The 22,511-nt window shown below is 36.1% G+C and overlaps 1 protein-coding gene across 4 annotated transcripts in view; it reads left to right on the forward strand.

Moving 5' to 3' along the window:
* Window positions 1-1,124: 1,124 nt before the first annotated feature.
* megf11 (multiple EGF-like-domains 11) overlaps window positions 1,125-22,511 on the forward strand; it is a 102,374-nt gene continuing 80,987 nt past the window's right edge. For 3 of the 4 annotated variants that reach the window (XM_042744118.1, XM_042744121.1, XM_042744120.1), the window contains exons 1-2: window positions 1,125-1,363; window positions 20,840-20,971. The gene's annotated coding sequence lies outside the window, so the exon portion shown is untranslated. Of the gene's footprint in view, window positions 1,364-10,384; window positions 10,495-20,839; window positions 20,972-22,511 lie in introns of all 4 variants that reach the window. The other variant, XM_042744119.1, reaches the window with a different exon arrangement.

Below are 22,511 nucleotides of genomic sequence, written 5' to 3' on the forward strand. Positions count from 1 at the left end.
TTGATGAATATGTTTTTACCTACACTACCAGTCAAGTGTTTATAAACAGTAAGATTTTTAATGCCTTTTAAAGAATTATCTTCTGCTTACCAAGCCTGCATTTATTTGATCCAAAATACAGTAAAAGCAGTAATACTGTGAAATATTTTTACAGTTTAAAATAACTGCTTTCTATTTGAATATATTTTAAAATTTAATTTATGTCTGTGATCAAAGCTAAGTTTTCAGCATCGTTACTCCAGTCTTCAGTGTCACATGACCCTTTAGAAATCATACTATGCTGATTTGCTGTTCAAGAAATATTTCTATATATGTAATGCTTTAAAATGATCAAAAGGGATGATAAAGACATTTATAATGTTACAAAATATTTCTATTTCAGATTAATGCTGCTTTTCTGAACTTTTTATTCATCAAAGAAACCTAAAAAAAGATTACTCAGCTGTTTTCAACATAATAATAATAATAAATCAGAATATTAGAATGATTTCTGAAGGATCATGTGACTGGAGTAATGATGCTAAAAATTCAGCTTTGAAATCACATGAATAAATTACATTTTAAAATATATTCAAAAATAAAACTTATTTTAAATAGTAAAATAAAAATTCAGCTTTGAAATCACATGAATAAATTACTTTTTAACATATTCAAAAATAAAACTTATTGACTTCTTCAAGAAACATTAAAAAATCTTACCATTCAAATTACATTTTAAAATATATTCAAAAATAAAACTTATTTTAAATAGTAAAAACTTTTGACTGGTAGTGTAGAATACACTAATTTGCAACCTATATTTATTTCTGTAATCTAATGTTGTTTAATCATATATACAGGTTTTGGACCACTCTTATAGGCCAAAAGGCTATAATGCTCACAAGAGCAGGAACATGTAAACAGAGTGAGATTTAACTTAATGATTTAATTTAATGTTTTTTTTTTCACTGTATTTACTAAAATTGTGGTTTTGCTTTAAGTGTGACACTAAGGTAAAAGTTAATCGAGAACTGTATTTTCTCCAACAAAACGTAGCCTATGTGCTGTTTACTTATCGCTTGCAGTCTGAGCACCATGATCTCTGACGTCACGTGAGTTTAAAATGAGGCCGCGCGAGACGCAGAAACATTCGGCAACACTGTAGGTTACAGAGGATGATCCGCAGCGCAGCGCTCCGACAACACCAGCCTGACAAGGCGAACAGTCCGTCGAAATTCATAAAATACACCCCAGGACTCTTCTTCATGTAGGCTGCCATAAATTACCTACGAGAAAGTGGAGAGTTTAATTCCAGAGACGAAGACTATGGACGAACAGTAGGCAGCGATTTCAGATCAGGGAAAGTAAAACGGACCTGGAGAAGGTATGTATTTTGTATTTCGCTTCTTAAGCCTATACGAGTACACTGTAATCTGCAATAAAACTGTATGAAAAATATCTATATACGCACTGTGTTGCTGAATAATATGCAAGCTGTTCAGTAAACGGGATGAATAGCCTGTATATCATGCTGAATTTCTATTGAAAAAATCTTATTTACAAAATGTAGCCTCAGACGAGTTTATAAATGTATTCTTTGAACATTATTATTCGAGTTTAATTTCAGCTGATAGTTAAACTGGTCAATAAAGGTACAAATAGGACATATGGCTTCATTAATGATATTTATTAGCCTAGGTTACTCTTTTATACCCTATACATAGGCTACGATATTTACATGTGTTGTCATTCTGTAAGCTCGCTAATGAAAGTAAATAAAATGTTTTATTTGGAGAAAATTAAGTTATTTATTTATTTAAATGATCATTTTTTTTAATCATATGTCATTTTAGCTCAGTTTAGGCGACAAGATGGATTGTGTGAGTTGTCAGTTTAGCCAACCTACATCGCTGCAGTCTATATTTATTTATAAGCGTGGCAGATTTTCTCCTAAAGCCAAAGTTGATGTATCGTATCCAGTAGACTAACGTTACAGTTCTCCAGTCAGTGTCTTGATTCAATCGAGCTTTTCCTGGCTCTAATTATTTTAGTTAGGGAATGCTGTTATAAATAAAACTAAATGCGTTGTCGTATAGACTGTCAATAAAATCAAATATGCTAACTAAATCCATCCATATTTTATCTTGCTAACTGAATCTTTTACTAACGTGATATTATTTAATAAATTTGATAGAATATTGCGTTATCAAACCACTCGTAATGTTTTGATGTCTGTGAAACCCTGTCTTGCCACTGTAATTTACAAGGGTTGAAACTGTACGGCTCTCATTGTAAAACATTAACAGGTATTTATAAAACGGGTTTTTGTATGCTAATGAAGACTGACAAATAAGTCAAGCATTTACTGAATAGGCAAGTTACTTTGTTTTTGTTTTTTTCTGTTAAAGGCATATAATGCATTTGAGAGGAGACGACGAACCGGTCGCTCGGGATCGTCTTCTTTCCATTCATTATTTTTTATTTAAAGTTTTGGGGCCACTAGATGGCTCTGTTGAGCAATTTGACAGCCTTATTGAGATGTTCAGAGCCCCTGTGTGTTACCAAACAGATGCAGTCCTTTAAATATAGAAATATAGCAGGTTTAGATGAAATAGTAGAGTCATTTTTTCCAGCAACAATATCAGGGACAATATTCCTTCATACAGACAAGAACAGCTCTATATAAAATATAATTGGTTGGCCCTTCAGTGTTTATTACCATACATAAGACTGACGCTGTGTGCTGTTTTGTGGGATGTCATTTGTTTCTGATTTGGCAGTGTCTATTTTGTAACTTTATTTTTGAAAATGTATGTCTGAGCTTTCCTTGTTGTGAGGCAGTTTCTTTCTCTAGCTGTTAAAAACCAAGTTAAATGTCTCGTAACATCAGCACTATTGACTTTCTCGATTCTCATTGCAAACTAAAGTCATAAAGATGACTGACCAGTACCCTTTATGATGCAAAATAAGATGAATATTTCTGTTACTGACATGAAAGTCAGATGTAAGTTTTTTTGTACCCGTCTTTGAAGTGTGCGTAACCTGCATTTAATTCAGAATGTGGAAAAACATTATGGGTTTTGTTGCATGTGAAGCATATGTGTGCACAGTTTTGTCTGACTCTCAATTGTTTCTCAGTTTGTCTGTCATATCTAGGGCTGTGTTTGCCTGCGTGTTGGTTAGTCGACTTGCCTAGACTGCATTACAGCCATCTGTCAAAAAGTCATAAATGTACTTTGCCAATACAGTAATGCAGCTTTTGTTTCCAGTCTTGAGCTTTTAGCCTAATTAAACAGCAGTCTTGTTGAGAAGATATTCATTATTTGGCTGCTATTTATTCTGGCCAATTATTCCTTCAAGACAAAATAGAAAAGGCATTGTTGTGTTTTGCCCCCCCCCCCCCACCCCAGTGCATGAATATATATTAATATGTGCATATTGTAAAAATTACACATTCAATTTAAATGCAGCTCAGTCTTGAGTCGAGTTATTTCCGGAACTGCTAATAGGTTTAAAAGGTGAAAATGTGCAAAACTTTGTTTCTCCCAATATAATAAATAGTTATTATGTAAATACAGACACTACATTTGACTAGAGAATCATGAATAATATAATACCACAACAACAATATCTAAATAAATGATGCACAAGATTTAGAGCAAATATGAAAATAATGATAATGCTTGATGATGTTGACTGCTTGTACCTATTACCACTAGCTCAATATGACCTTGATGTGTTATGTTTTGAATCCTGGGACATTGTTGTCAAGCCTAACCTTCTGTGTGACTGAGCATGCATGTGTGTGAGTGAGACAGGAGGCTCAACAATGAGAGACTGAGCGCTGCTTTGTGCAGCACCACTGGCCTGTGAGCTCTGATTCGTCCTGACAGCACTTAATGACAGGGAAGCAGGGGCATTTTTGGTTTAATTTTCTGAGCTGGTTTGCAAAGTGAAGCCTGAACCAAGGGCAAAGGCAAATCTTTTGGTTATTTTCCTTGCTGTGCCATCGCCTGAAGAGTTTACAGTCTAGTAAACCCTTTCAGCTGGAAATCCTGATGTTTGCTTCAATCAATAGTCTTAATTAGTGCTGATTAATGAAAGAACACTGGCTGTGCATTGCTAATAGTTGTTTGAATTGCCAAGGACGATGTGCTTTAACTTTATGCTTTGCCTGGCATTTTAAGTTCGGAATCAAATTTAAATTTATGACGTGCTTTTGCATGTTTCTGAAATATTTAGACCTGATGATTTTCAAATTGCAGATGAGATTGGTTTTAATTGGTTAGGTACTGGTGCTGGTGAATTGAAGCATATAGGGGTAGTTCAAATTAAGATTTCATTAGTATTCTGTGGCTATACACTGACTCAGATCAATGCAGAAAATGAGCTGCATCCTTTTGTTTTAGTATTCAGATTTGAAAGGCTTATTTATTTTTATTCAGTCTGGTTAAATTTAATCACGACAACATAAATTGAACATTAGTATCACAAGCTGTTAGCTCATTTTTATATTTTATGTTTGTTTCAGCCACTGCATGAAACTTGTTAGAGGATGTAGATGCTAATATAATCAAAGAGATTTAAGAATCATGGCATATCCATTTTGAGTTTTAAAGACTGATGCTTTATGTGTGTGTAAAGGTAATCATCAGTGTTTGGCAAATTGCTATAGAAACTGGATGAAGTGTCCTTGTTTTGTTGTGACCCTCATCAGAGTCTCTGCTTGGTTTTCATTTCCTTTATATGTCTACTGTTTTTTTAATTTTTTTATTTTCATGTCAGTTTTGTACCTTAATTATTGACTGACACAAACAGGATATGGAGACTTGAATAGACGAAGTGGCTGTTGGATTGTAGATGTATTATGCATTAGGATGCTTTAGACATGTACTGATCATGGAAGACTTGAGATGCATTGTTTATGGCCCTGTGTTTGTTTGTATGTGACGTCATAAATTATATAAAATAGTTTCTAGTGTTTTGCTGCTCTTCAGATTTATACCTATCTGTCCTATCACTGCTGATGGGCTCACTTTACTAGAGCGATTGATGGAGCTACATAGGACTTTTCCCTAAGAGAATGTTTTACCTTTGCTGAAACAGGATTAATATCTGAATATGCAGGCAGTGTTCCATGCTCTGTTAAATATATATATATATATATATATATATATTATATATATCAAGTATATATATATATATATATATATATATTTTTTATTCATTATTTATGATATAAAAATGTCTGTTTGGTGTTCATTTAACGTTAAGTGCTAGAAAATCTCATAATCACATATATTGGAGTTTTAAACTATTTACATTCTTTGGTAAAAGGCTTTTAAAATGGCAAGCCTCATATAAAATGAATAGAAAATAAAACAGCTCATATAATAGTTACTTTAACCATTTGAAGTTGAAGGTTATGCAAGTCTTTTTATTTATATGAGCGTAAGATACAACTTTCAGGCCCTATTTTACCTTATTTGTGAAAAATGCACAACAAAAAAAATTGAGATGATAAGAATACGTATGTAGGTTTATTATTAAACAGTCTGTCTTTGTAAACCATAAAATGATGGATGAAACAACAGCCAGTTATAATAAGAATGAATCATTTTCTACATTGGAATGGGCATATAAAATTGTATTTGAGATGTTCCTATGCTGGAGTTCACTTGATTATACATTTCTGGTAATGTTTTTTTAAAAACATTTTATTTGTTGGGGGGGTTGGACCGGTCGAAATTCAGAGGAAATCAATCATCTCTATTATTCTACTTTAACATGGTATTCAGTATTTCACGTGTGTATGTGTTCAGTATCTGATTTGATGTAAACAGCCATTTATAGGTCAAACCTTGTAATACAGGAAGCCTAACTATATCTCACAATGCACATATTAACATGTCTTTTACAGTAACACTGGATGCTATGCAATGGAACTAAAGACAGTGCTCAGTAGAGGAACCTTCAATGGTATACTAAGACCTGACCTTTATTCTGCAAATCAAGCTGATTTCTTAATGAGCTGCCCGATAGATGTTATTTTATCCGAAGCGTATTGAACATTATACACTGAACAAATACCCTGGGGTCATAGTGGGAGTATTAAGAAATGTTAATGAAAAATATAAAGCCATTAGCTGAACCTTCTTGGGTCAGCTTTTGCTCTGTAATTGAAAACCTTGATGTATGTTTCTCATTTCCTCTGATGGCATATACAGAAGCTGTCAGATCAAGGACAGCCACAGGTTTTTTTTGTTTGTTTTGTTTTTTGATAGCATGTATCTTTCCTCATCCTTGTCTCCTGACCTTAGTATATTTTCACTGTGTTCTACAATGTTGCATGTCATCGCCTGTCTCAGAAAAGCACATTTTGTTCTTTCAATTAAGATCTTTGTGTCAGTACTTGGTCTCAGTCTCACAGTTGTTTTTCTCCACGTTAACCCAGAGGTTAGTGTTTACGTTTCCACTGGGAGGAAAATTCCCAAATCTAATTTGAAAGAGGCATGACAAACATGTCTTTAATTACAGAAAAGTAAAGAAATAGAGTGCTTGTTAGGCTTTTATAAGGTTCTATATGAATGTACAAAAAAGACTACACAGTAAGACCAAAAAAGCCTTTTTAGTAATGTCTGGAGCAGATTGTTTAAATGGATTGGCTTGCATGAAACATAGCAAAAACGTCTTTAGAAAACAGAACAGCTCGTATTTGCCGTGTTGACTACTCATTAATAATCAAACAATTCTTTTGTGCTGCATTTTTCCAACAGAACACTTAAAAGAGGAAGATTGTTTAGACAGCTCTCAGGGGACTTTTTCTTTGCAAAGACATTAGTGTCAAATATAAAGTCAGCCATTCGCAGTGTGACTATGTGTTACATAGAAGTGGGGGATAGAAGGGTAAACTAGCTTCTAAATGATCAAATACTTTATAATTTATAAATAAATGTAACCAGGCAAGACATGAAAAAGATTTTGTTTTGAGGATTTGAAAATGTTCCAACCCTATGAGTCTAGAGTCTGGTGAATGTAGGATTAGAAGCTTGAAGTCAGCAAAACTTTTTTTTTTTTTTTAATAATTAATTAATTCTTCTATTCAACAAGGATGCATTAAAGCATCAACAAAGGCAACTATAACGTTCCAAAGATTTCTAAATAAATGCTGTTCTTTTGATTTTTGTATTCATCAAAGAATCCTAAAAAAATGTATCATGGTTTGCACAAAAATATTAAGTAGCATAACTATTTTTAACATTTACAGTAAGTTTCTTGAGCACCAAATCAGCATATTAGAATGATTTCTGAAGGATCACGTGACCCTGAAGAGTGGATTAATGGCTGCCGAAAATTCAGCTTTGCCATGACAGGAATATATCACTAGTTTTACAATATTTTTGATCAAATAAATGGATCCTTGGAAAGATACTTTTCTCAAAATCTTAAAAAAAATCTTACCAACTGAATCTTTTGAAATGTAGTGTATGTATTTGGTTTTAACAGGCAGCCCTCCCTGAAAAGCTCCAGTGTTTCAACATCCAGCCAATCCTAAAGATTTCACCAGCTAGTAAGGAGTGAAACAATCTTTCATATCTTCCTGCGCTCTTCAGTACAGATGGCGAATGATAAGTCACACAATTGTAAGTACAGAGGCAACAAGAATAGAATCAAATAAAGACTGGCTGTGAGCATCTTTAAGGAAAGCTAATTAACAAGCACTGATGTGGAGCTCGTCTCTCAGATGCCAACTCCTCACCTCTTAGCCGCGGCTCTGCCGGGTCCTGAATAATGCACTCATCAGGTCTTTTCCTGGCGGTTGTAATGACAAGCAGCTCTCCCTCGAGAATCCACTGACTTTTTACAAATACTGCTGATGGTCCTGCTTGCATCTGCCACTTATCTCAATCAGAGCAGTATTACCATAAAGACCAGCTCTCAGAGCCGTACAGCCTTCCTGACCCGATGTCGTCACGCCGCAGGGTGTTTCTTATGAGGGATCGTCGCGAGCGCGGAAACTAAACGGCTCTGTTTTGTAATTGAAGTGGGGAAGGGTCATCGTTTTTAATGCCGCTTATAAATCTTTCCTTATATTGAAAGGTTACATTAATGCAAAATTGAGTAGCTCACAGAAACCAGGCCATCTGCTTGTTGGCTCCACTGGAGCTTTGGAGTTATAGCATCATTTTGGATCTGGATTGAGTTGGTTATTCATTAACATTACAGGCTTTCAGTTACGGCACCCATTATGAGCACTATAGCCCAAGGACTTCATCCAGCCTTTACTGTAAACCAAGAGTGCCCCTGAATTGTATATTATGGGAGTCATAATTTACCATTGCAATCCCAGAGAGTGTGTCCCCCATTAACTTTATGCTTTTTTGCTTCAAGCTATTCCTGTCCCAGCACTCACAATAGAGAGACCTAAACAAGCTCAGTGTTCCATGGATCCGTCTTGTATTGTGAGACATCTTAATGGATGTACTGAGGGGGATGCCGAGTCTGTTCTGCTCGGTACTTTGTGTTCTGCGCGTTTTAGTTGGTTTCCTCTTAGTCCTCCATTGACTGTAGCTCTCAGTTACTTTTTAAAGAGGTTTGTGTACAGCCGTTCTTACTGATGGGTAAGCCTTGTGATGTGTCTGAACTTATCATAATGTTTTGTTGTTTTTTTTTACCCAGTGTGCTCTCTGCTCATGTATGGACAGCGTGATTGGTAAATTACTATTCTCTGCACAGGCTCCGGGAGTCGTTAGAGTTGAACCTGCAGACGTCTCCATCACTCAGGAGAGAGGACATTAGCCATTCTGCGTGAGCCGCTTCGCTCCACACCCCGCAGGAAACCTCTTTCTTTATTCTGCTAATATTTTCTTTGTGAAGTGGTAAAAGACTGCACATTGGCTGTTCATTTGACTGGAGTTCTCAAGCAGCGGGACCAGCTTTGAGTTTAATTTCCTCGTCTAAACCCTGCTGGGGCCCTGGGGTGGGATCACCTGGGTGGAAATTGCATTTGGTGTTTCCTTCTGTCCTGTCCTAGGCCAGACAGCTGTGCTCAGGGACATCTCAATTGAACTTGTAACGTAGAACAGCTCAGTGTGTTTGATGACATCCAAAGGTCTGAGCAAAAAGGAAACAGTTCTCCATTATCTCTTGAACTGCTGGTGCAACTCTCTTTCTTGGACTTTTAATGAAACACGAGCTTGTTACAAAGGGTTGGTGCTAGCTTTTAATATTTCACATACATTTTAATGAGCGTTCCATACACAACGAATGTGCATTTGCAGCCAATTACATCATCTTTAATGAAAATCTAACATTTGTACTTAACACAGCCAGGGAAGCACTTTACATTCTTTTCACATGGAAAAAGTCTCCATGTAAAAGGGACAGGCACAGGTTATTTATGGCTTTATATTTTGATATGCCAGAGGCAGTTGATTCTGAGAAATGACCTACTGTGACCTTTAATGGTACGTAGTGCTATGGGCATTTTCGCAGCTTTGTTTTTCTTTCCTGCATTGCAATATGTGTATGTACTGTATGCGTGCAAGTTGACATATCCATTCCCATACCAATTTCCAGAACATATGACAGGGGCATACAAGACCACCTTAAAGGAATAGTCCACCCAAAAACAAACATTCTGTCATCATTTACTCACCTTTGTGTCATTCCAAACCCATATAGCATTTCAACTGTTTCTCTCAATAAGTCATTGCGGTCCAAAACAACACTAGACTCACTGACTTTGATTGTATGGAAAACAGAAGAAAGAAAGTTATGTAGGTTTGGAATAACAAGAGTGATGATTTTTGAGTGAACTGTCCCCTAACCAGCAAAACATTAGTTTGATCCAGTTCTTTAAATGTGAGGTTTAAAGAAATGTCATTCTCTTACATTTTAGGAAACATTTAGTCCAGAGCCGCATTATTATGCATGACTCCACAGAGTCCAAATGCCTTTTTTATTGCAGCCTTGTATTGTACTCAAATCCATGTCTCCCAAGTCAGCGGTCATCAGAAGCACGGTGGGATATTAGATTAGCTTCAATCATGCTGAACAGTCCTGTTTTAATGTCATTTATTCTTTGCTCTGTCTTTAACTCTAAACCCAGAGGTACTGTAGGATGTCCCTCCCTCCCCTCCGTACCAGTGGGTGTCAAGGGCTGTGATGGATGTGTAGTGTTATTGGATGCACCATGTGCCACTATGTAAAGCTCCTTTGCTTATTCAGCAGCAGGGTCTTTAGCCTGCAATCAATGGCAGCTATAGGCAGGACTGTGAACACAGAGCTGTTAAAACCACACCTGGGACTTGGAAATGCAGAAGAGCTGCCCTATCAACAACACCTACCAGTCATATGAATAATTCAGTGATCTCTGACCAGGCCACTTTTACTCCTATCACAGTCTCGCTTATGAGAATGGAGGTGGTGATGAGAGCTACTACTTCTGGTAACCGTGGACTGTCCCATCAGCTGAGTTAGCGAAGGAGAACAGACTGACTGAAATAGTTACTGGTAAGTTATTTAAAGAGAGAATGTGCATGTGAAAACTTTTTTGGGACTTGTCTTTTAAGTGCCACCCCATGGGGTCCAGTGTTCAGATATTAAGGTAGGATTTAATCATTAGCTTTTAAATATTTAACACTTCTGCTTTTGCTTCTATTGCAAATTACATCTAGACAACACACATTTACCTTGAGTTAATAATTGCACTTTACCTTGAAACATTCTTTGTGAGTTTTTGGCTTTAAACCTTTGAAAAAATGTGATTTAATTCACATAAAGGCGCAGAGTGTCTTACCTTGGGCAGAGTAGATTTAATTATTAATTTTGAACAGTATTGTAAATTAAATGTCAGAAAGTGCTATCACGTTCATGTAATTAGTGGTGTTGGAATTCACACAGTTGGGCTTTAATTGGCAGTGATTGTGAGGAGCAGGGGCTGCATGGGTTGTTTAATTGGAGCCTGAGTGATGGCGGTAATGGCTCATTTGTTTGCCTGTGTGTGGTGAGGGACCCCACGTGATGACCTGTGCGGAGGAAGCCGCGGCGTTGGAAGAGGTGCGAGATTAATCGCACTAACTCGCTTTGCGCAAGACTGCAATAATGCTCATCAGATGATCCTTCTAAGAGGTTCCTTTCTATAGACTACATTTGTTCCTAATGAACTCTCACTTTTTTCATGTCTCTCAGCCAAGTTCTGAGAAGCATTTGTGTTAATGCATTCATGAATGTATGTGTGTGTGTGTGTGTGTGTGTGTGTGTGTGTGTGTGTGTGTGTGTGTGTGTGTGTGTGTGTGTGTGCGTGTGTGGGGTGCACTCTACTCTAACTAGATGTTTTTGTATGACAGTCTAATATTGGCAGTGGTGTGCTCAAGGACAGTGTTGGGGAACATGACATTTAAAAATGACAAAATATTGTGTTATTCATAACTAATGTTGCTGATGTTGCATTGTTACTTTTAATAATGCACCGAGGTACTTGTGGTATTTTTTTGTCATTGTCAAACGATTTAGTCTTTTTTTTGGTAGATGTAAATAATACAAAAATTAGTGCATTTTACAAGAAAATACTATTCCAGTTATTCCACTTAAAATTAAATATGCAAATGTTTTTCTTTGTAATTCTTTCTGAAATTTACTTGCAATTTCTGAGTGAAAATTGTTTTGACAGCATTTTTTTCAGTGTAGAGTATAGTTGCTATTTTTTATATTGGTAATAATAAGAGAATTTATTGCTATGGACAAGCATCTCTATGTCATAGTTTAAATGTAACTTATAATCTATAGCAGGTGTTTTCAAATGTTTTGATGGCCCTCATTCGGGATTGCTTTTATATTATGAGAATTTATTGCTATGGACAAAGACATTTTATGTAATAAAGACAGCATAATAATATTCCTACTCTACTGGAGCCACATTTAAAAAATAATAATAATCTACTGAAGTCTATATATATACATATATATATATATATATATATATATATATATATATATATATATATATATATATATATATATATATATATATATATATACACACAAGCAGACACACACACACACACACACACACACACACATATATATATATATATATATATATATATATATATATACAGTATATATATAGTAGTTTACGAAAATTAGTTTTTGTAATAATTTTTATACACAACCAACAGAAAACTATTTACTTGATTGTTATAACAATTATGTTACTTATTTATGATTTCATTTAAGTAATAATTTTGAAGTTTAAAAAAAAATCACTCACTAGTAAGCACATATGTACAGCACTCCATCATATCCATCATGGATTATGTAACGTCTGTATTATATTAAATGTTACCCCCCCCCCCATGCTCCTCAAGGACTTAAGGAGGACTTTGCAATGAATTGAGCATGTATATTTAATAGTGTGGGTACAGTAGATGGAGCGAATATGTCACCTCTCTAAGGCCAGGGCACATCAACCTTATTCTTAGTCTTTTAAGTACCCCAGTCATATCTCCATATTTCACGCACTCATGTCACGATCATAGCTTTTTACTTCCCTGTCGATGGTGCAGCAGCAACAGTGCAGGTTAATAAACCATTAGCTCACTGCTTTGACCTTGACAAAGTCAAAGTTTAGGGGGAAAGCAATGTAGCATGTTATTTTTACACAGTGGATTGTTTCGTCAAATTCATGTGTCCAGAAATCGTAGCACTTATGTCAAATTTTGAAGTTCGGCCTCCATGCTGAGGGACACCATAGATCACCGCCCTCGTTTGTTATTTTTACTGGACATTTAGATTAAGACCGAATGAATTTATCTGTCTTGCAAGGACTAAGCGAAGATGGACAGCTTCACTTAAATCAAGTTTGAAGCCAATGTGCCAAGGCTGATCTGGGTGTGTATTTTGTGTTCAAAGCTCATTAATAATGATTCGTCGAATGTAGGAGAGAGTCACCCGTAACATGGTTTTGGGAAGCCGAATAATGCTTTTTTTTTTTTCTCTCTCTGCTCACTTGTCGTCTTCACACACCACTTATCCGAAGACATTTGGGATGGGCTTCCGATCCATGCCATGCCTTGCACCTCCTCGGATGCTGACACCAAATAAATGAAGACGCAGAATGGACTTGGATGTTCAGAGTTGGAAGGGCGACGACTGAGGTGTGAAACCACTGAGCTGTAAAATTGCCCTGGCAGCCATGCTGTTGTTTCAGCATTTCACGGCGAGCCGCTCAGCCTGCTTCCCTGCCTCTCCGTATCTTTCCTTTTCACCTTTTTCTCTCCACCCATCTCTATACCTTGCCCTACTGCGCTTGTGCTGACTTAAGCCCTGGCCTGAGAGTCTGCCGGAACTATAAAGCAATAACCGATCGCATTGTTTTGTATGCACCACTGTAAGGCACTACATCCAGACCCTAAGAGCTTTAATATTCCACTGTCATTTCTGTCTTAAGGCTGCACTTGAAAGTGCAAAGGTGTTTCGTATACAAACATAGCGCCCCCTCCTTCGCTGACATGCTGTTAGTTTGTTCTAATTTGCTAGATGACATGCACCAGATGCATATGATCCTATTATTATGTGAGAAGTCACAGGGGAAGTAATTGACTGGGCTGTGGCGAGCTTGTTTGGAACCTGCTGGGGGTTGGTGAGGAGACAAGGAACCCCTGCCGTTGCCCTCTGACTGGGGCAGTGGGATGCCGTGTCGAGGCTTGAGGGGGTGTGAAGCATGTGACCGTATGAAGACTGGTCAATAACTTATGTCTTATTCATTTTCACAGAATTATCAAACAAACAAATGCATTTGATTGCAGAGAGGCTGTAATATGTCCTTATTGACTTTTTATTCTGCTTAATTAAGCTTTTTTTTCTGTTTCTTTCAGGCTCATGTAGACATTATGAATCATAACTGTGGAGCAGCACAGAGTTCAGGAAGAAGGGTTTCAGTCACTTGCTCAAAATAAATCCAATTAAGACTGTAAGACTTGGTGTGTTTGACACAAGATAGGGCGTGCCATACTGAAATAGCAAATGAGCACAAGGTACATTAACAGGCAGAGAGCTGTTAAATATATCCCTCATTAGTGTCGATCTTGTCTGTTTTTTTTTTTTTTTTTTTGCCTTCAACTTCTTGGTTTCTTCATTAATACTTCAGTAATGATTGTAATCATTGCTTTCTTTGTATTTATGCTCCAGAAAGTTGTTGATCTGTTGGTGCAGTATATTCTTAGCCATACATATATGTGTGTATGTATATATATATATATATATATATATATATATATATATATATATATATATGTGTGTATGTATATATATATATATATATATATATATATAGTGCTGTCAAACGATTAATCGCATCCAAAATAAAAGTTTTTGTTTACATATTATATGTGTGTGTACTGTGTATATTTATTATGTATATATAAATACACACACATACAGCATATATTTGAAAATATTTACGTGTATTTACATAAATATATTTAGTTTTTGTTTACATATTATATGTGTGTGTAAAAAATATATTAAAAATATAAACATTATATCATATATAAATATATTTAATATATAAATGTAACTGTGTATATATATATATATATATATATATATATATATATATATATATATATATATATATATATATATATATATATACACACACACATAATAAATATATACAGAAAACAATTGTATTATGTAAACAGAATCACAAAAAAGAATCACAAGTATAGTGTACGCTACAATATAACATAGGATATTGCTTTGAGATTTGCTACAGATTGCATTTTACAGCATTATAAAAGGGGTAGTTCACCCTTAAATACAATTTTTATCATTATTTACTAACATTCCAAACCTGTGTGACTCTTATTATTAATATTCTGTGGAACATAAAAGAAGATATTTTGAGAAATGTCTGTTTTCTGTCTGCATAATGGAAATCAATAGTAACCAAAACTGTTTAGTTACCAACATTCTACAAAATATCTTCTTTTGTGATAAAAGTGATGAGTAAGTGAAGATAGAATTGTAATTTTGGGGTGAATTAACCTTTTAAATTAGTAATGTTTATTTACCTTAATATTTTACATTATTGATTATTCATTTTAAATTGATCGTTAGATCACAGAAAAGGTCATTTAAATGGAAAAATGGAGGAAATGAGTGTGCACAATTTAAAAATCCAATAACAGCTTATGTATATTCAATGTAAAAAGAGTCTAAAATCTTTGAGATGTTTACTTTTTTGCATATTCATAAATATGCACTGAAGCACTGACATAATTGATGTATATGCATATATGAATTCAGAGACCCTCCAAACACAAGCGGTCACTGAAGGTGCTTTTTAGATGCACAGTAGTCTCAGTTGAGCACTTGTGATCGGATAGATGTTAATACGAGAGATAAACATGGCCTAAATTATATTTAGTCTCCTGTAAGCCTGCGGCATCCAGTGTTCTGCAACCAGGTGTCCTGAGTTAGATGGCTGGAGGCCTTTGATAGCCTATGCAGGAGCAGAGCACACAGCATGACAAGAGAGATAAAGTTTGCGTTGTTCTTTGCATAAACAGGTGAAATAAGATCAGCGTGAAAGACCTGCCGCTTCAAACTCAGTTCTGTCTTGGGGTGTAGACTGCGGATAAGGAAAGGTTATAGTGATGAAGGATGGCATTGAGATTAGCAGGCTGTAACCGGGCTCAGTGGTGGTGCGAGATGCCACATTGTTTGATTTATGAGGGTCATGATGATCAGTGGTTGCCACATGAATAATCCATGTCCCCAGAATTAAGCGACCTAGAGCATTCGCTAAATTTCCCCGCTGTGTTTTTCAGTTCCACGCTTTCTCATCCACACTTACTTCATTCAGGACGGAGTGCTGCTGATCAAGAGATTGGCTTATCTGTTGACTCTGTTTGTTTGCCCTTTGCAAAATATTGTTTGGGTTTTTTTTTTTTTTTGTATAATAGCATTTGGCAGTCTTTGTAACAAGATTGATAGCGATTGAAAGTTTTAAGGCAAAAATTCAGGACAGATTAGTACCTATTGAACTAATGTGTGTAGATAGCCATTGCTTAGAGCACTTAGGTCCAAACACACACACTGATCATTCAGATTGAGGAAGGAATTACTTGGCTGCTGCAATTTAACAGACCATGGCACTCTTAATGGTCCATGCATCCAAATGAGACAAGACAAGGCTATCTTAACAGTTAGATCCTTCAGGTCAATCACATGGTTCATGTGAGAAAGTCTTTGACCTTTTGGTTGAAAACAGCTTTAGTAATAATAATCAGAGACAGAGTACCTTATTATTTTTGCTTGAGTTACCACTAGTTACAGCCATATGATTATATGCTCATCTTATTGTGAATCCACACAGTAGATATGTTTACGTGCAGGGCTGAGCTGGAATGAAAAGCTTCATATAAGAACCTCAGATATCATGTTTTCCATTTGCTTCTCAAATAATCCTTTAAATAAATTATTAATTAGCATGTGAAACTCTGAATCTGACTATTTCATACAAATGGATTAAAAGATGACTTCTCAAGTAATTGGGGTTTAGTTTAAGCAAGATAGAATTTCAGGAAGCTGCTTCTAAATCCCACATTTTTTAAGTAAAGTCAGAAAAATGAGGAGAAAGCTTTCTTGGCATAATTTAAGGCAAACCAGCCAATTATGCACTGGGGTGCCATGCTGAGTTGCCAAAATTCTTTAATCAGCTGATGTTGTTGCTTTCTCGTGACAGGAACACTGACAGGTCTCACAGGCTTCACAGTGCTATGGTAACATTGACACTAAATATGGTTCTTCATATGTGCAGAAAATGTAATATGTATGACGCAAATGTATGGAAACACTTTCAGTGGGTCTGCATGTAGATATAAACAGTACCATCAGAATCTGAAATAAAATTGAATTTAATCTGGATTTACAAGTTGTAAACAAAGTCAGGGATATGAAAACATAGTATAAGTCATATTGTTAAAAAGACTGAAGGTCAGTAAGATTTTTTTTTTTTTTTTGAATAAATGAATACTTCTATTTGGTTAGGACAAATTAAACTGCTAAAATATAACAGTAAAAATGTATATTACAGAATATTTCTATTTCAGATTAATTCTATTCTTGAGGATCCTTAAAAAATGTTTTCCACAAAAACTCAAAAACTCAAGTACAATTGTTCTCTACACTGATAATAAAAAGACCTGGTCTTGAGCTTCAAATCGGCATATTAGAATGATTTCTGATCATGAGACACTGAATATTATTTTAAAAGCAGTTGTTTTAAATTGTTGTGTTCTTCAAAGACTCATATCTGTTTCTTTCTTTTTTTTCAGCACAAACCGCTTGAAATCTGATCTTTTCAATACAATTTTTTCTACTTTCATATGTGCCCCTAATTCAGATCTGAACAGTCATATCAGAATTCATGCAACTTTGTCACTCTGATTTGACGTTTGTCACAATTCTTAGCTGACGGGAGTAATTTGAAAGATGGTAGTTCAGAACACGCTGGTAGTTTTTTGGTCACTTGGTTAATATGGAAGACAGCTGTAAAGGTACTTTGTGGAGGGACAGTGAGGTGTTACAACTCAAGTATTACAGTGACAACAAATAAAACCTGAGGAAAAACTTACAGTAGCACTCTTCCCCCTCATCCTCTTCTTTGTCCTACTTATCATCTGCAAACAGATTCACTAGCTTTCGCGACACATCACCTTATTAGTGAATGCGTAAGCACTAACTTCAGTGGCCTCCATGTGTACTTCTATATGACAGCATGCTGTGTGCCATCTTTGTTATTGTTCTTTTGCACATGCGAGGCAGTTGAGGACTGTGACAGGTTCACACAAATCTAATATTGGACATGTTTAAAAAATATAAATAAAATGAACAGCCAAACACAAAATCAAATCTGAGCAATAAATCATAATTGAGCATCAGGCTTACAGTGTAAATGTAGCTGTAACTGGTGCATGTATTGTTAACAAATCTAATCTAGTTTTGTACATGAAGACAGAAATCATGTGACAGATGGAAACGTGTAGTACAGTAGAACACTGTGCTTAACTGTATATGAAATCAATCACTATTAAAATTCTAAGTATCATGTCAGCGGTTGTAATCTGTGTCTTCGCTCCAACGTCAGCAACCTCTTCAGTTTCTAAATGATTATATGTAAATGGTCAGTAGCTTCTCCTAAATGAGGACAGAAATAAATAACCATTGCATGGTGACATGCTGACATAAACTTAAGATGCGGTCATGACTCCTGTCTGAGTGGATGGGTTGATTTTACTTTATCGTTGAGAGAGCTGCCAGCAGTCCCATAACATCACTCACAGAGGGGCTCAGATGCAGGGGGATCAGGGAATTGGTCGGTTAATTGCATTGAGCTCTAATACGTGCATGTCCTGAATCATGTCAGTGTCTCCTTTGGTTGACAAGGTGGGAATACAGAGTTGGATTGCGTCTTTTAAAGGACCCTTTTTCTCTCAAGAGTCTGGACACGGAGCACTTTTTTATTATTTGCGTACATACCTCAAAGTCAGTGAAAACTACTGCATTGTTGTATTCCAAAGCCAAAAATAAGTGCACCAGGATAAAAAAATCCAAAAGGGAGTTTTAGTTTTATAAAAAGGATCTTTAGTGTGTGAAATGGAGACAATAAAACATGTCGTTCCTATTGTGATGCCAGTCAGGCAGAGGAGACAACAAATACACATTGTGGCCCACCATATTGATCTGAGTTTTAGGTTATTGTTCTATGTGCACAGACTCATTAATGAGAAGTAAAATGGTATGGCTTCATATTTCAGTATCACGGTCTCGGGTGAAATACTTTTAGTTACCCATTTGTTTCATGGTTGTCATGTAATACTGCAACCATTGAAATACATGGCAGCAGAACAGAGCCTAATGCATTTTGTCATTTCAATAACACTAAGCTGTTTGTCTGAGAGGTTTTATTCAAAGATTAATCTTGAAGTGTGATGGAGGTGTAGTGTTTTAAACAAATACAACCTCTCTAATAGTAGAGATGCATGATATTACAATTTCAGTACCGTTCAGCCGATTAAATATTGTCATGTTATGCTTGATTATAATAAATGGCCGATATTAAAATTCAATACGGTTCTGTCTGAATAAAAATAAAATACTGAAAACTAAAATGAGTCATTTTAAATGCTACAAGGCATCAGGATATCAAAATCGAATGCTGGCTGATACTGATAAATATTAAAAACTAAATCATAATATTGGCATATAACTTACAATACCATTCACAAATTTGGGGTCAGTGCAATTTCTTTTAAAGAAATTAATAAAAAAATTCAGCTTTGCAGTCACAAGAAATAAATAAAAATATATAAATGGTTGGAAAATATATAAAAATAGAAAGTGCATTTTGTTAAAATAAATACAGCTACAGTGAGCATAAAAGACTTTCCAAATAATTTATCTATTCAATATTGTGATGCTGAAAATGTGATTGAAAATCAATATATGTGAGTGGCCTTGCGATAGCAAGATACATTTAGCAGATACTTTTATCCAAAGCGACTTAGAGTGCATTCAGGCTATACATTTTTTTTTTATCAGTATGTGTGTTCCCTGGGAATTGAACTCACAATGCTCTACCACTGAGCCACAGGAACACTTTTGTGTGACGATACAGTCATACTACAGTGTTCAGTTGTATTATTTACAGAGTTAGCTTCTTTCAAATGGAAATTCCACTTTCGGTTCAATCTAACTCTCACCTTTCATTCAGTTAGCTTTCTATTACACACTTCATTATGTTCTGTAATGAGTCTGTAATGTGATGTGCCTATACAGTACATTCCACCCTGAGGGCCTCGTTGGGGTAATATATGCAATCCCATTTTGCACCCTTAGGCTTGTTGCCACTAATAAACAGAAGAATTCAGAGCATCATTTGTTCGTAGAATTTTCCCTCGGGATTCTAAAGAATACTTCTTATGTAAATCCAACAGAACATGAGTCGTGGATTATTGCACCTCCGTCACATCTTAGTATCTTCAGACTGCGTGTTTCTCAGTGATGCTCCACGGACTACTTAGAGAAACAAGACCCAGTAGCTTTTAGAGGCTGACTGCTGAACTTTTCAGCATGTAGACAGAACAGCAGTGAAAGAGGTCATTTCCAGACAGCCTGTCCCCTCCAGTGTGCTTCCAGCTCGTCTTCCTGCTCTTGTTCCACTCTATGTCCTCGCCTGCGGCTTTCTGCCCGGCCTCTTCTGAATCTGAAAGAGGAGAATAAATAATGAATCTCGATGACAGCGAGGAAACGGAATCTTTTGTTTGCACCCGCAGTGTTATTTTTCTCATCTTTTTCTGAAACCCACGTAGATGACCCAAGGCCCAACCCAGGCATAATGAAGATCCGCGTAATGAGGCTGAGGAATATGAGGCCCCTAGTTAGACCCGAGCTGTCGGCACGACGGTACTTGTCATTGTGTCGTTAATGGCCATGAATAGCTTGTTCTCCTTTTGCTATTGTTGAGAATGCTCTCGTGGCGCTCACGGGGCGATGAGAGGCTTTGACTCTCCATGCTCTTAAGGTAATGTAAGCTCTCACCCTTGTGTGTTAGCAGGAGGTGAATGAGCCCGATGTTGCATCCCCTCTAAACTGGAAGTGCGGTTTAGATTTAATATCGGGGATTTAGCAGCTGTTGCATTGGGGAGCTCCTAATGCTCGAGTCAGTTCCCTGAGTGTCCCTTTTCCTCAATCTTTTCATTCTCTTTTGTCGTTTAGACCTTTTCCCTGCTCTCTTGTTCTGAAGTTGAACACTAACTGTTTCTTCTCTCTCTTTCTCAAATCCCAGGTGCCCTCTCTTTGCTTTGAGCCTGATTATCCGTCTGCCTGGTCTCCAGCTCTTTTGGTCTGGTTGTCTGGTTCGGGCGAGCAGTGATCTTCCACAGCAGACATCTCCAGGGATTGTAGCCTGTGGTCTGAGGTGAGTCTGACTGGGATCCATCGCCTTTGCTCCTGTCTCTCCTCGTTCACAATCACCATTATGCCGGTCGGATCCATGAAGCTTTAATTCTTAGAAATCAGTGTTCATTAGAGTCACCTGCACTTCAAGAGGAAGCACAGAATAATTTGATGTCAGATGCCTCATTATGGTACTCCTACTTAAGCCATGACAAAAGTACAATCTTTTTCATGCTCGAGAACCACCGCAAGTCTATGGGGATAACAGAGAGCCGCAGATGCATTTTGATTAAAGGCTAAGTGATCTTACGGTGCAAATCAGTGATTCATAATACATGGAATTCATTACAGAAGAAGTGGTCTGATCATCCCTTAAAACTTATTGCTTTTGCCATCCATATATGTTTATAGCAGACATTCTACATTTACTCCTAGAATTTGGATGTCACGTAGTGTTGTCAATAACTGCCATGCTTTAAAATTGGACTGTGTTAAAAAGTTAGCAGGACAAATCAACAGCCACTTGTTAACCTGCAATTGGTTTTTGCTTCTTCTTTAAAGAGTTGTTTCTATCTGATCTAGTTTCAATGTATACTACTTTTAAAAAGTTTGAGCTCTGTAAGATTTTTTTTATATTTATGCAAGTCTGAAATCCTTACAGAGGCTGCATTTATTCAAAACTACCGTTAAAACAACTGTAATATTATGAAATATTATGTTTTCTATTTTAATATTTTTTACATGTAATTTATTATTGTAATGGCAAAGCTAAATTTTCAGCAGCCATAACCCATGTCTATTTTAATATGCTAATTAGAAAATGCTTAATTGGTGCTCAAAATCGATTCTTATTATTTTCACAGTTGAAAACAGTTGTGCTGCTTAATATTTTTGTGGAAACCGTAATACCTTTTTGCTCAAGATTCTTTCATGAACAGAAAGTTCAAAAGAACTCTTTACTGTGTCTTTACTGTGTGACTTTTGGTTAATTTAATTCATACATGTTCAAACCTCTTTTTTTATCTTTTGAGGCTCACTCTGTTCTGTGTGATTTCTACAGACTTCAGAACCATTGTGACAGCATAGAAACACACAGTTCAGTAAACAGCTGTAACATTGACAGTGTTTCTTAGATCATTATGGATTTTATTTATGAATAAATAAAGAGGAAATAAAGATAATTATAAGACAATAAAGAAATAAAGAGGTCTTAGACTAGGTTCCTAAAGTTTCCTGCTCTATGGTTGTGTCTCATTTGAAATCAGTTCTTCGGTACCCTTGTAAAGGTTCTAGCAATTACAGTTCTGACCAGTCATCAGAGGATTTATAAAGATTTGACATCTTTTAAGTTATAGTACATTTCAAAGTCTATGTAAGCATGCAAAATGTACATGTACACCTATCTTGGAATACAGATGAAACCAGTGTGCTTAATTTTAACTTCCAAGCTGTCATTTTAGTGATTCACTATAGGGAACAGCTGTTTGTACAGCTGAGCAGAACATTGAAACAGCTTTCCTCTAATAGAGATGTCTTACAGCTGCAGTCCTAGTGTGAAATGA

Source organism: Cyprinus carpio, chromosome B18, assembly GCF_018340385.1.
Source record: "Cyprinus carpio isolate SPL01 chromosome B18, ASM1834038v1, whole genome shotgun sequence".
Classification (NCBI taxonomy): Eukaryota; Metazoa; Chordata; class Actinopteri; order Cypriniformes; family Cyprinidae; genus Cyprinus; species Cyprinus carpio.